Below are 12576 nucleotides of genomic sequence, written 5' to 3'. Positions count from 1 at the left end.
AAAAACTCCTTAAGATAAAAACAATTGCACAATGATTTTTATCCTGGTTCGTTGTTAACGAAACTACTCTAGTCCACCCCCTTAGAGTGATTTACCTCACCTGAGGATTTAATCCACTAATCAACCTTGATTAGAATGGTTTTCGAATTAGATACCTTCTAAGTCTTCTAGAGTATTCTGATCACACCTTGATCACTCTAGGAACCTTTTGCAAATTAATGTAAACAAATTCTTACAAGAGTATTACAATGCTTCTTAATAAGTTATAATCACAACTGTGATATTTCTCTTAAGTTCTAAGCTTAAATATCACTAAGATATTACAACAGTAATGAAGTGAGGTTGAAGATGAAGTTTGAGAGCTTTTGAATTTGACAACGTTTCTCTATTTTTGCGCAAGAGTGTTGTGTTCCTCTTCTCATCAGAACTTCTATTTATAGGCGTTTTGAGAAGATGACCGTTGGGAGCATTTAATGCGTTGTGTGATCCGTACAACATTGCATTTAATGTTTCACTCTTTTGTCAACTACCTCGACCCTTGCTTTTCCTGTTTTAACTGACTTTTCCTTTAATAGCTTCTAACATTCCTTTTGTTAGTCAGCGTGCCTGCCATCTTGTACTTGCTTCTGATATGATCTTTGTAGATACAACGTTTGAATTAACCAGAGTCAAACAGCTTGGTGCAGAGAATCTTCTTGTCTTCTAACTTTGAAGTGCTTCTAGCGTGAAACCATAAGAACTTCAATGCTTCTGCTTCTAAACTCAAGTTCTTCTGATGCTTCAATAGACCATGTTCTGATTTTGCTTGACCATCTTCTGATATCTTGCGAGAGCATGTTCTGATGTTGCATACTGAACCTTCTGAGTCAGTGCTTCTTAGCGCTGAATTGTGCATACTCATCATATATTTCCTGAAATGGAAAATGCATAGGATTAGAGTACCACATCGTCTTATACAAAATTCATATACATTCTTATCATCAAAACTAAGAATATTGATCAGAACAAATTTTGTTCTAACAGTTTTATGTTGCTGTTTTAGTTGAGATAAGTAAAAGGTTTAATATTGTTATTATTTAGATTAAAGGTTTTATGTTGTTATGGCGGTTGAGATTGAAGGTTTAATGTTGTTATGAGCATGAAGGTTTAATGTTGTTCTGAGATAGAAGGTTTTAATATGGTTGTTATTGTGTTAACTTATTTAAGTTTTGACATCCTTCGTAAAAGTGTGGCAAAATTTACTTTGAATATTTATAGTTTATAATGGTAAATTTGCAATTCTCATGTTTGTCTATCAACACATTTGACGCCATGGTGGTTGACATGCTCTTCGAGTTTTGCATATCAAACTTATTTAGAAGCTCTAAGAAATATTTTGTTTGGCTTACGGATGTGTCATGTTCAGCTTGCTTTATTTGAAATCCTAAGAAGTAGGTAAGGTCTCCCATTAGAGAAATTTCAAATTCACCCTACATCAAATTGGCAAAATCCTTGCAAAGGGATTCATTAGTAGACCCGAATATTACATCATCAACATATATTTTAACTAAAAGAATGTGATTTTCTTTACGTCTAATAAACACAGTAGTATCTACTTTAACAATGTTTTCATCCTAAATGCATGATTTGTGTAGGATTTTCAACCTAGATGGGCCATTCATCCAGGACCCCTCCTACAAATGAGGGTTCTCATTTTCAAAATAAAATAAAAAAGAAGGTTCCATAATGATGGCTAAATTATAAAAAAAATTACATCATATGTGTTAAGTTTTCAGTGGAGTTTTTGTATGGTGAGCAGGCTTCCAGATTTATGAGTTATACAAAATCTCTTGATCGTTACATGATCGCGACTTTGCGTGTCTATTAGTCAGAATAAATGTAAGTGCACAGTCGTGTCGTGTAGTTTTAAAAGATATCGAAAATCCACAGGGACTATAAATCGACCCACGGATATCTAAAGTTACTATGTAAAGCTAAGGCTAAGAATATTTGGGTTGTTTATAAATGGGGAAAATAAAATCTTAAATCTAAGTAAAATATAAATGTGCGGATATTCGTTCTGTACAATTTTTCCACTATCCAAAAGCGGCCATAACCTCTCGTCCTGGTACGCGCTACTACCAAGCGCTGAAATGCCCGGTCTAAGTCCTAGGTGGGGAAAGCATCTGTTCTAACCACTTTTTCGAGGGTTTCCAAATTCAAGGTGCATATCTCTCTGATCCGGCTGTCTGGTCTTAATTGTGTCCTCACCAGGGATCCCTTGAGCTTTTACTATCTTTTTGCTTCTTCTTGCTAGCCTTCGATTGTATGGTTTCCTGTATCGCTCTTGTCAAGCTCCAGACCGATCCCTGTGATCTCATCTCGTACTTGGCCTTCCCCCTCTCTTTCTCTTCGTCTCGGGATAGAGCCTTTCACTAAAGGGAAGGTTTCCGAGCTTGGCCGAAAAAAATCCTGGAAGTAGCACTGCTTTGGCGAAAAATAGGGAAGACATATCTGAGTAGCGCTGCCTGAACGAAGCGTAGGCGTAAAGCATCAAGTGGAGGCGCCGAATCCTTGCAAAACGGGGGCAGACCGGTCAAAGCCAAGTCCAGAAGAGCTAGCCAAAAGGCATAGGGCCAAGGCTGAGCTGACAAGCTCATCTCATTTATTGTGTGCTTTGTTGGAATAGAGTGACATCAAGGGAAAGTGCACTCGTACATTAACAAGGGAAGTTGTCCTTCAAAGAGCTGAACAATCAAGGAGTCAGTCCCAACAACGTCTACTTTAACAAAGGATACTGTAACAAGAAAAGTGCTTACTCCACCAGCCAGCAGCTCTTTCTTTCACAACCAAGTCTGGCTATCTTCCTGAGACTGGTATCCTTACTTAGGGTATTACCCCAGCAGCAGCAACTCTCACTGCGGTTATGAAATCTCGACGCGCTACCACTGCTTTATTTAAGATAAAACTAAACTAGAGCTGGAAAGTAGAGGAAAACTGATCGTTGCTGAGCTTGCCGTTAAAGAGTAAGATGCTGATTATATAGCTGCTTCGATTCCTTCACCGACCGAGAACGAGAAGGAAGTCTTTTATTACGAACAAGCGCTAAAGAAGGGGGATGGGATCCTGACCCTACAGCTTGTTCATTACATTACACAGATCATACTCATTTGGTGGAAGAAAAATATTAAAGTGATTAAAGTTTACGCTACTTAACATGCGATAAAGATCATACATATCTAATGTTGGACAACTTAAGTAATCCCCTATAAGATCGGACATCTGGCTATCATTTTAACCATCATTGCGGGCATTCCTCCACTCTATAGGTGGGTATACCATAAGCAAGTTTAACTTGATAGGTAGTAATGAGATGTAAAAATAGCACACAGCGTACAGAGGGCTTGGATGAAAAGAAGATCCTTTATTTTTATTCACTTTAGTTGAATTGCTCAAATCACTTATAAAAGTCATCAATCCCCTTTCCTCCATGAAACTCACTAAGCTAGAACCGATGGGATTTCGTAGGATTTTCCTAAAAAGGTTCCTCACCGAGTATAAATATAAATGGATGAAACAACTCTAGCATATAAACTAGAGAACGACAGATGTATTCACTCTGTGTTTTTTTGATCTTGTACCTTATAGTAATAGTACACTTAACACCAACCCAATCTCAGACGGATAATAAACTCCTATACCAGTGATACATTGACTATAACTCTAAAGGGTACCACATTGTGGGATGTACTTAGGCGGGAAGCAACCTCGCTTATAGCGTTTGTGACCAATCCCCATTGGTCACTTCACTCGTCTAGAAGACAAAGAAGAGTTAGAGCTTTAGTAGTATACCTGGGATGGGACATTGTACTTTTCATTTCCGTGAATGAGACACTGACTAAGAAGACATGGACTTGATTATACTCTAACGGCTCACACATAGTATAGGGTACTTTTATACGTTACCACCAGTTGCCACATTTGCTTATGAAACAAGAGCAGCTTATCCTGAGGAGAACTGAGCATAAGTCTGATTTCTTAGGGTAGTCACTAAAAAGTTCTATCGAGGCAGAAGAAAAAGAGCTAAGTTATTATCTATAGCTTGGGAATCTGTCTTAACCACGGAAGTGAACAGCTTCACATCTTACTAGGTGTGTGCCCGGCTAAAGGAGGATCATCTTTCTTCATTGCTAGGATCAACGGAAAAGATCCCCCTAAAATCTGATTGAGGGCTCGAGCCTCGGGGTCTTGGAACTGATTGAAAAAGGGAACTTTGTTACAACTGCACCTACCACCAAAGAAATCTTTTACTATTTCTTGGTAAAAGCTAGTCTGCCCAAGACACGAGCTAGCTGATGCTTGTCTGTGGAAATTTAATCCTCGGTTAGTAAAATTCGTTACTAAAGCCTTGTCTGTCTTAAAACCCCATTCCTCAACAATTGGGACAAAGCTCTCTAACTTAATTTATTCAAAAACCCTTCTTGCTAGACTTTCCATATTGCTAATCTCGAGCAAAGAAAAGAGTTTTCTTCAATCAGAGAGTTGGCTTAGTAGGAAGAAGCGGGTTAGATAATAGAGACTGATCTAAAGGTGAATCTGCCAAACTTAAAAGAAAGAGCCCACTGCAAATCCTCTATCTAGTTTAGATTACCCAGTTGGTCAACAGACTTGAAAATATGAACCCGAAGTGGATGCCCCGAATCTTGAATTCTTTGACAAAGAGTCAGCTTCCTTCTTAGTAGATGGACGAGGGCAGCAGTGCCATACATAGTCACCCATAGGACTTTATTCACATAGTCTATGATCCGGCAAGTCGAACCTGGCGAAGTATACTCTCCCTAGAAGCTGATGTTGGTTGTTGGCTAGGTATACCCAGATTAGGTTTACCCATGGAACTTGTGATTCCCTTGCGATCTTGTCTTCCTACTATAGAAATAAGGATCAGCGCATGGATCAGGCTTTCACGGAAATAGGCGAATGCTATGCCTAAAGTAAAGGAAAGGTAAGTCAAGGCCCGAGCATTCTTCCACCCGCTAGAACGATGAAGCCAGTGTCCTCACTGATGAATCCCGTGGAACCTAGTCTAGAATCTCGTCTGAGGATCCTCGGCATTCTTAGTGGATGTATGATTCTAGTCGAAAGCCCTAATCCATTAATCACAAAAGAAGTGCATCAGTACAAGAAGGCAAATATTGATCCTGTAAGTGGAGTGGCTCTCCATACTACAGAGGTCGCTTGGGAGCACATGCCTATCTGTGTACTGTTCTATTCTAAAAAGAAAGAATAATATAAGCAAGGTCCACAGAAGGTTTGAAGACGCTCGACCGGAAGGGATAAGATGGGAAGTAGTACGTTCGTTTCACCAGGTTCTACCACTGCAGAATCAACGTAGTTAGGGCACAGGGTTGTACGCCTTTGAATTTGATATGATATCGTTTGAAGGCTTTTTGAATGGCCTATCGTAGTTTTTGAAATGCAAAGTTCGAAGGTATTTTGAATTACCTTATCGTAGTTTTGAACATCGCAGTGTTGAAGAGATGAATTTTGTAGTTTCGTGGTTTAGTGTGTTTTAGATGGCGTACAACCCTGATTTGATATGTCACCGTTAGATGCGATGATCAATAGATTTGATCATTATAATTAACGGATTACGGGGTATTGCTGGTTACTCTGACCGATAGATTCGATCGTCGCGGGCAGCAAATAAAATGTATTTTAAATTTCGTATATTTTTTATCTCTTGTCTAATGCGGCTAATAGATTTAGTCGGGTCGAGAAGAGAATTAAACAAAGGATTTTATCATTTTCATCTCTCGTCGTTGCGACTAATAGATTTAGTCAGGTCGAGGAGAGAATTATTCGAGAATTAGTTAAATTTATATTAATGAAAGAATTCATTTATTTCTCGCCAATGTGACTGATAAGTACAGTCGGATCGAGGAAAAAATTAAGAATCAATCAAACAATTGATTAGAATTAAATAATTTAATTGGTTTTTTATTTTGTTAGCAAGGGGGTGTATGAATAGCAAAGGCCCAAAGAAAAAATTCAAATATATCACACCTAAATTTCTAAAGGAAAGGAATATTACTAAGAAAAAGTAGATTAAAAATAAAAGCTGAACGTGATACTGACTTCCTATTCCTTTTTTCTTCTCTTACTGTGCGACCCTCGTTCTTCTTCTCTTACCCACTTTTTGGTTCCACACAAGCCACACAATTATCATCATGAATCATTACCAACCAACGTCAAACAGAAACAACATCAAGAACCAAGAAAAAAACCATAACACGGTGATAAAAAGAAAAAGAGAAACTCACGGTTTGAACGCCGACAACTTGGATCGATGGTGTCGTTACGTCGTGTTCGTCGGAGAGAGGCGGAAGTGTGATGCGCACATCCGGTGAGGGGAGGCCGGTGGTCGTTGGTGGAGGCCGTCGCCGTGGTGAGATCCCCTTCGTGTGCTTCTTCTCTTCTTCCTCGCGAATGCTCGGACACAATGGTGGTGATTCGTGGCTACTGGTTCGTGAAGATGTTGATGGCGGAGGCGTGATGGCGTGTGAAATCGAAAACCTTCTTAACCCTCTTCTTTTCTTCTGGTTTGTTTTATTTACTGTGTCATTTGCAGCTATGGTTAGAATTCTAATATGTGTTGTTGCGTTCAAGGTAGAAGATGGATATCAATGGAGTTTTTCAGATTGTTTAGGTTGTTAGTGAAGGTTTTATGAATGGTTAAAAGGATTGTTTTATGGGAATATTCATGAACATGATAAAGGGGTGGATTTTGGCTTTAGCTCTGTATTCTGATCTTTTTCGGCCTTCCTCCTGCGGAACAAAACTTGTGATTTTTATAGTTGAATTTTTAGGGTTAGACTTTATGTGAGATTTGTATAAATTAGGAAGTTTGGAATGTTGCTATTATTTTGTTGATCTGATTCAATTACGTGGGAGGGTTTGATTTGGAGAAATTGGTAATGTTTTAATTTACTTCCATATTGACATGATTCTGGTTTTGATATATTGCTTTTTGGAAAAGATATTCTGATAAGTGTTCATGGTGATATCCTGATATGGTACTCTATTTTTTGACTCAATGAATAAAAATGATAACAGTAACAAAACTAATGCTGATAGTTAATAAAATAACCAAATTAATAATAACTAATCAACTATCAACTACCTACCTAATAATACAACATGCTACCAAACACCCTAAAATACCCTTCTTGCAAATAAATTTTTCCTTTCAAAATGCCCTTTTTCGTAATTTGCTAATTCAAATTATTATTCCAACCAATCAGTTTTCTCTATTAGTCCAAGTGGCACTCTCTTTTTATAAAATTGATGTTGCATCTTAATATCCTTTAGGTTTTCCCTCCACATTTTGAAAACCTATGGACAATTGCTAACATCCTATCTATTACCCTTTCACTCCACAATTTCTTATTCACTTTTCATTTCTTTCCTTTTCATTTCTCTGCAGACCTCGTCTCCCTTTCACATTCAAAATCCTAACCCTCTCTCTTCATATTCAAAACCCAAACTACACCACCCAGCCACCTCGTCTCACTTTCACGTTCATTCTCGTCCTTCCTCGTCTCCCTTTCACCTTCTCTGCTTTTCGGATAAGTTTTCTTACTTCGTTTCTGAAGATTTCGTTTTTGTAGGTAACACCTGCTCTGGCTGTGTTTTATTTATTTATTTTGTTTCAACTTCTCCAACATTAAAGCTTTCGTATTCGCCGTGTTATTCTTCACAACACATAAAAGTTTCATGAATTCATGTTTCTGTTTTGTAAGTAGACAAACTTTTGAGTTTTTTCTTACGTTTTGAGTTTTTGTTTCAGCTTCTCCGACATTTAAGATTTTGTATAAGTATGTTCTTCTTCACAATACATATAAGTTTGGTTCTGGGTGTGATTTCTATTAACCATAACAATTTCGTTTTTGTAGGTAAACAACCTTTTGAGGTTTTGTTAATTTTCCTTACAACTATTTAAACTTGTGCTTTGTAGATTCGATTTTGGTGCTCACGTTAAAGATTTGGTTTTTTTGGGTCCTTCTGTTTAAGTTTTGTAATAGATCCTTCTTTGGTAACCGTCCCGAATCCAGATAAGAAAGTTATGCAGTGGATACAATTATTACATCAGATTGGTAAGTATATGCTGCTGCATAAATAACAATGTATTCATAATGGCAATTGATTATTTGTTCATTGTAGGTATTGATGTTGTTCGAACAGGTCGATCACTTGTCTTTTACGAAGATGAAGGTAATCAAGCAAAACTTTGGGATGTTCTGTCGATTCATGAAGTTTCATAATGGATTATTTTTTTTGCAGGAATGAACGATATTTGCTCACCTTCGGTTATTCTTATCGAGAATGAAGCAGATTGCTATTGGTCCTTTGAACATGCGATTCGGAGAATGGTATAGTCATATCATACAGGAATTTTTTTTCCTTTTCTGTTCTTTGTGTTCTCCCTTCATGTTGGTCAAGGTCAGCCAATTTTCTGTTCTAATTTGGATCAAAACAATTTACCCCACACTTCACTGCTATATATCAATCTATCATTATAATCTGCTTGACTTATGCATCATATGATCCAATAGCTTTAGTGTTTAATCTATTTATTAATCTACAGCTATGCTCTTCTAATCCCCTTACTGAATGTGGTGAACATTAACAAGCCTGCATTGGATCAAGCAGTTGTAGTGTTGACGCATATACGAAAAGGTAATCATGTTGCTATATTTCAGAATTTAATTTTTTACGTTTGTAACTGAATTATGTATGTTAATTAGGGGTTCTATAGCATTTACTTTTGAATTTTTTAACCGAATTACATTTACTGTTTGTGAATTAATTAGGGGTTCTATACGTTTGTAACAGAATTACATTTACTGTTTGTGAATTAATTTAATAGAAAGTCTGCTTAAGAAATTTTTACCACATGCAGAGTGTATGCTCGTGAAAATTGATATTCATTGTCATGTTCAAGGGGATTTCGTTCTTGAATGCATACATTTAAATGAAGATTTTGTTAGTGAGGAGATGATGTTTAGAGTCATGTTTAGAGTCATGTTTCATACTGCATTTTTATGATATTTTATATTACATCAAGTAATTTTTTTAATCTTACGGTCATTATCAGTATAATATCTATTTTATATTGATTAATAATTATTTTTATTTAAAAAATAAGTAGCTCATAAAAAGAGGTTAAAAGGCAGTAACTCATAAAAAGAGGTTTTCGACTTTTTCTCCGGGTATGGGTATGTGTCATACCCCAATTTTTGACCCTAAGATCACACATCATTTGCATACCAATCATCAATCAAGAAGTTTTAATTTAGAGCTCTACTGGTGATGTTGTGCTCAATTCATCTGCAAGGGAATCATCGAGCACCCATGTTTTAGTCTTGTATATATTGTTTTACTAACCAAAATACCAAAAATATTGCCTTCTGCTCTTGTGTGTCTGTGTTTTGTAGGTACCAAGTCAAAATATCCATCAAAGGAGCATTTTTCAACATTTTCACTGTGCAAATCGATTTGCATAAGGTGTAAATCGATTTACACAACTGTTTCTGCACCAGATTTGCTTTTGCCATCAGTGCAAATCGATTTGCATAAGACAGCAATCGATTTGCATAACTGTTTTTGCCCCAGATTTTGCCTTTTTCAGCAATGTAAATAGATTTGCATAAGGTGCAAATCGATTGCACCAGTGCGAATTTGGAAAAATGAAGGCAAATTTCAGCTTTTTGAAGTGTTGACATCATTTGCAAGCATGGGAAGCATGACTTAGTTCTTACATTTGATTCTCTACATCATTTAATCATAAACCCTCATGTGATTGCATCAAGACCATTGGATTTCATTTTTGGCTCCAAATCCTTTTCCCAGGCCTAATTCTATTTTCCAATCCTAACTCCAAGCCACAAAATTTCCCAAGCCTAAGTGCTATAAATTGAGGCACTCCCTTCTTCATTTTTAAAGCTTTGATAGCCAAGAAAACTCTTGCTCTTTCTCTCCTCACCTCTTCCAAACCCCTCACTCAAAGCTCTCATTTCTTCCACAAAAATTAGTGAGTTACATCTTGAACCTCACTAATTTAGAGCTAAACCTCAACATAAACACTACTTTCTTCATCAATTGTGAGAGATCAAGGCTTGTGGTTGTGTGTTCTTGAAGAAGATTCAAAGTTTGTGAAGATTTGGTAAAATTCTAGATCCTTTCCATGATCCAAGATGTGATCCATTGTTGTTTATGCTTGATGCACCTTTGGTGCTACATTTATGAGTTTTGCTTGCTTACTTGATACATTTTCGTGCACAAATTAATCCAAGATCACAAGGTGTTTAGTTTTATGTTTAAACAAGTTTTCTTCTCTTGATTTGCTGTTTTTTTGAAAAGCTGTGTTGTGCAAATCGATTTACATCTGGTGCAAATCGATTTACACAACTGAAAAATTACGCAGATTTGAAAACAGAGTTATGTAAATCGATTTACACTCTGTGCAAATCGATTTACATCTGAGCAGAATGTGTTTTTTGCCTTTTTTGACTTGTTTTTGGTTCTAACTCATTTTCTACTCCATTCTTTTGATATTTTCTTTGAATCACAAGTTAGAAGCCTAATTTCTCTCTAATTTCCATGGACTTAGGGCGTCGATAGGATGAGAATCCAAATCCGCAATATTAAGTGATTGAAATTATGGATGAAAGGAGCTTTTAATGTGGTTCCATCTTTTACTTCTCTTTATTTTGATCGATGAAAGTCTTAATACCTTGAGAATTCTTATGGATTCTTGGTAAAGACTAGATCACTCACCATTTTTCTTTTCGTGCGATATTGCTTTCGGAGAGTGATCTACATATCACTTCTCTCGCATGCATTATCACATAATGTTTTGACCGGCCTCGTTGTAGGGTGATTTCTACATAAATCACTTGGCGATCTGCTTAACATAGCGCAATATTTCGTGTCCCGAATAAAAAAGATCAAATATGGAAGAGAATTGTATGCGGTTGATTTAAGACTTTTGGAGGTTTATCGTGTAGTCGCTATGATTTTATCAAGCTTCTGATAAATGTCCATTGAATTTAAATCCGAGTACATCCTTCACTCACCATCGATCTTAATTACTAACTTTGATAACATACTTGACAAGTTTCAAGATGGTTATCTTTAACATCTAACAATTGACTTTAATTTCCGCAATTTATTATATTGCTCTCTATATTTCTCGCTTTATCGCTTTATTTTATCATTTCATCATATTTACATTCCGCTATTTTCTCTTTGTCCATTTGGACGTTTACATTCCGCTATTTTCTCTTTGTCCACTTGGACATATGTTTATGTTTCCGCTATTTTCTTTTTGTCCACTTGGACCATACTTTACTTTTTATGCTAAAGCACTAATAAGTAACAAAAATCTAAAAAACACTTAAGGCTCTCTTTCGGGCTATTGGTTACTATCCTGAGCATTTTGGAGATTTGGACTTATGGACTTAGGACCTCTGGACCCTTATTTTGTTGTTACTCTGTGGTTGTTCTGTCTGTCTGGCATTGGATTGTGGTTTGTTTGTGTATGCAGGTATTTCCTTGAAAGCCCTTGATGGTTAATTCCAAGGCATTGAGACAAGGATTTTACCCGAAAACAGCCGTTACTCTGCCCGATTTTCGTCAGAATCTTAATGTGCTTAATGCAAAATGGTGCCAAGATAATAAGTTCATCTGGATCCCCAAGTGGTAATGTGTTGGATTGGTATTGATAAGTCCAAAGGATGGGAAATCTACCTTGACTCACAATGTCAAGTGTTGGCTTCTTATTTCGGTTAGACCGTTCTTTTCCTTAACTTTTATTTTATGCACTAGGTTAGCCTCTTCATCTCCTCCCCTTCTTAGATTTTCAAAATCTTCTCCCTTTTACAAAACCTTCTTATGTTTGCAATCTTTTCAAAACCTTTTCTTAAAAATATCTTTTGCCCTTAGTGGCTTTTCTTCAAAAAGTTTAGACACGATTAATTGTTGAAACGAGTGGTTATACCCCACGATTTTGAAATTGATTGATATAATGAGATCTTTTCCGCGTGAGAGAGCTGGTGGCATACTCGTCGATTTTATCCGAGTTGGAGCCCTTCTTTCATTTGCGATGCAAAGAACTCGTTTGTTCTCATGCTCAAGATCAATGGCTGAGTATTTCTCTCCGACGACGATAAAGTGTTTATTCGTTTTAAAAATGTTTTCCCTTTAAGCGGAACTACATTAGCTCTGACTTCTCCATTGCACCGAGGAGGTATGTAGGCACAAAGCTTAACGCTTTGCCGAGCTTATTTTAAAAATAAAACAAACCCTCTTTTTTAGCACACACGACACGGATTTTTAGCAAGGTTCATGTGGAGTACCACAGATATGAGGGGTGCTTTAAACCTTCCCTTCATATAATCAACACCCGTACCTGAGATCTCTTTCTTGTTTTAAAAACAAACTTTGGGTTTTTCGTTCTTTTCCCTTTTCCTTTGGAAACAATAAAGCGCGGTGGCGATTTCAAACGGAATATTGATTCGAGTCAATCCTATTGCTTCG

At 36.9% G+C, this 12576-nt stretch overlaps 1 long non-coding RNA gene across 1 annotated transcript; it reads left to right on the top strand.

The window, feature by feature from the left end:
* The first annotated feature begins 7890 nt into the window (after positions 1-7890).
* On the top strand, positions 7891-8564 carry LOC131632496 (uncharacterized). Its single transcript, XR_009293030.1, has 3 exons — positions 7891-8132; positions 8200-8250; positions 8320-8564. It is a non-coding gene; the product is annotated as an uncharacterized LOC131632496 (long non-coding RNA).
* Positions 8565-12576: the final 4012 nt, after the last annotated feature.

Source organism: Vicia villosa, unplaced genomic scaffold (genome assembly GCF_029867415.1).
Source record: "Vicia villosa cultivar HV-30 ecotype Madison, WI unplaced genomic scaffold, Vvil1.0 ctg.000944F_1_1, whole genome shotgun sequence".
NCBI lineage: Eukaryota > Viridiplantae > Streptophyta > Magnoliopsida > Fabales > Fabaceae > Vicia > Vicia villosa.
This window is presented reverse-complemented; position numbering and strand designations above follow the sequence as displayed.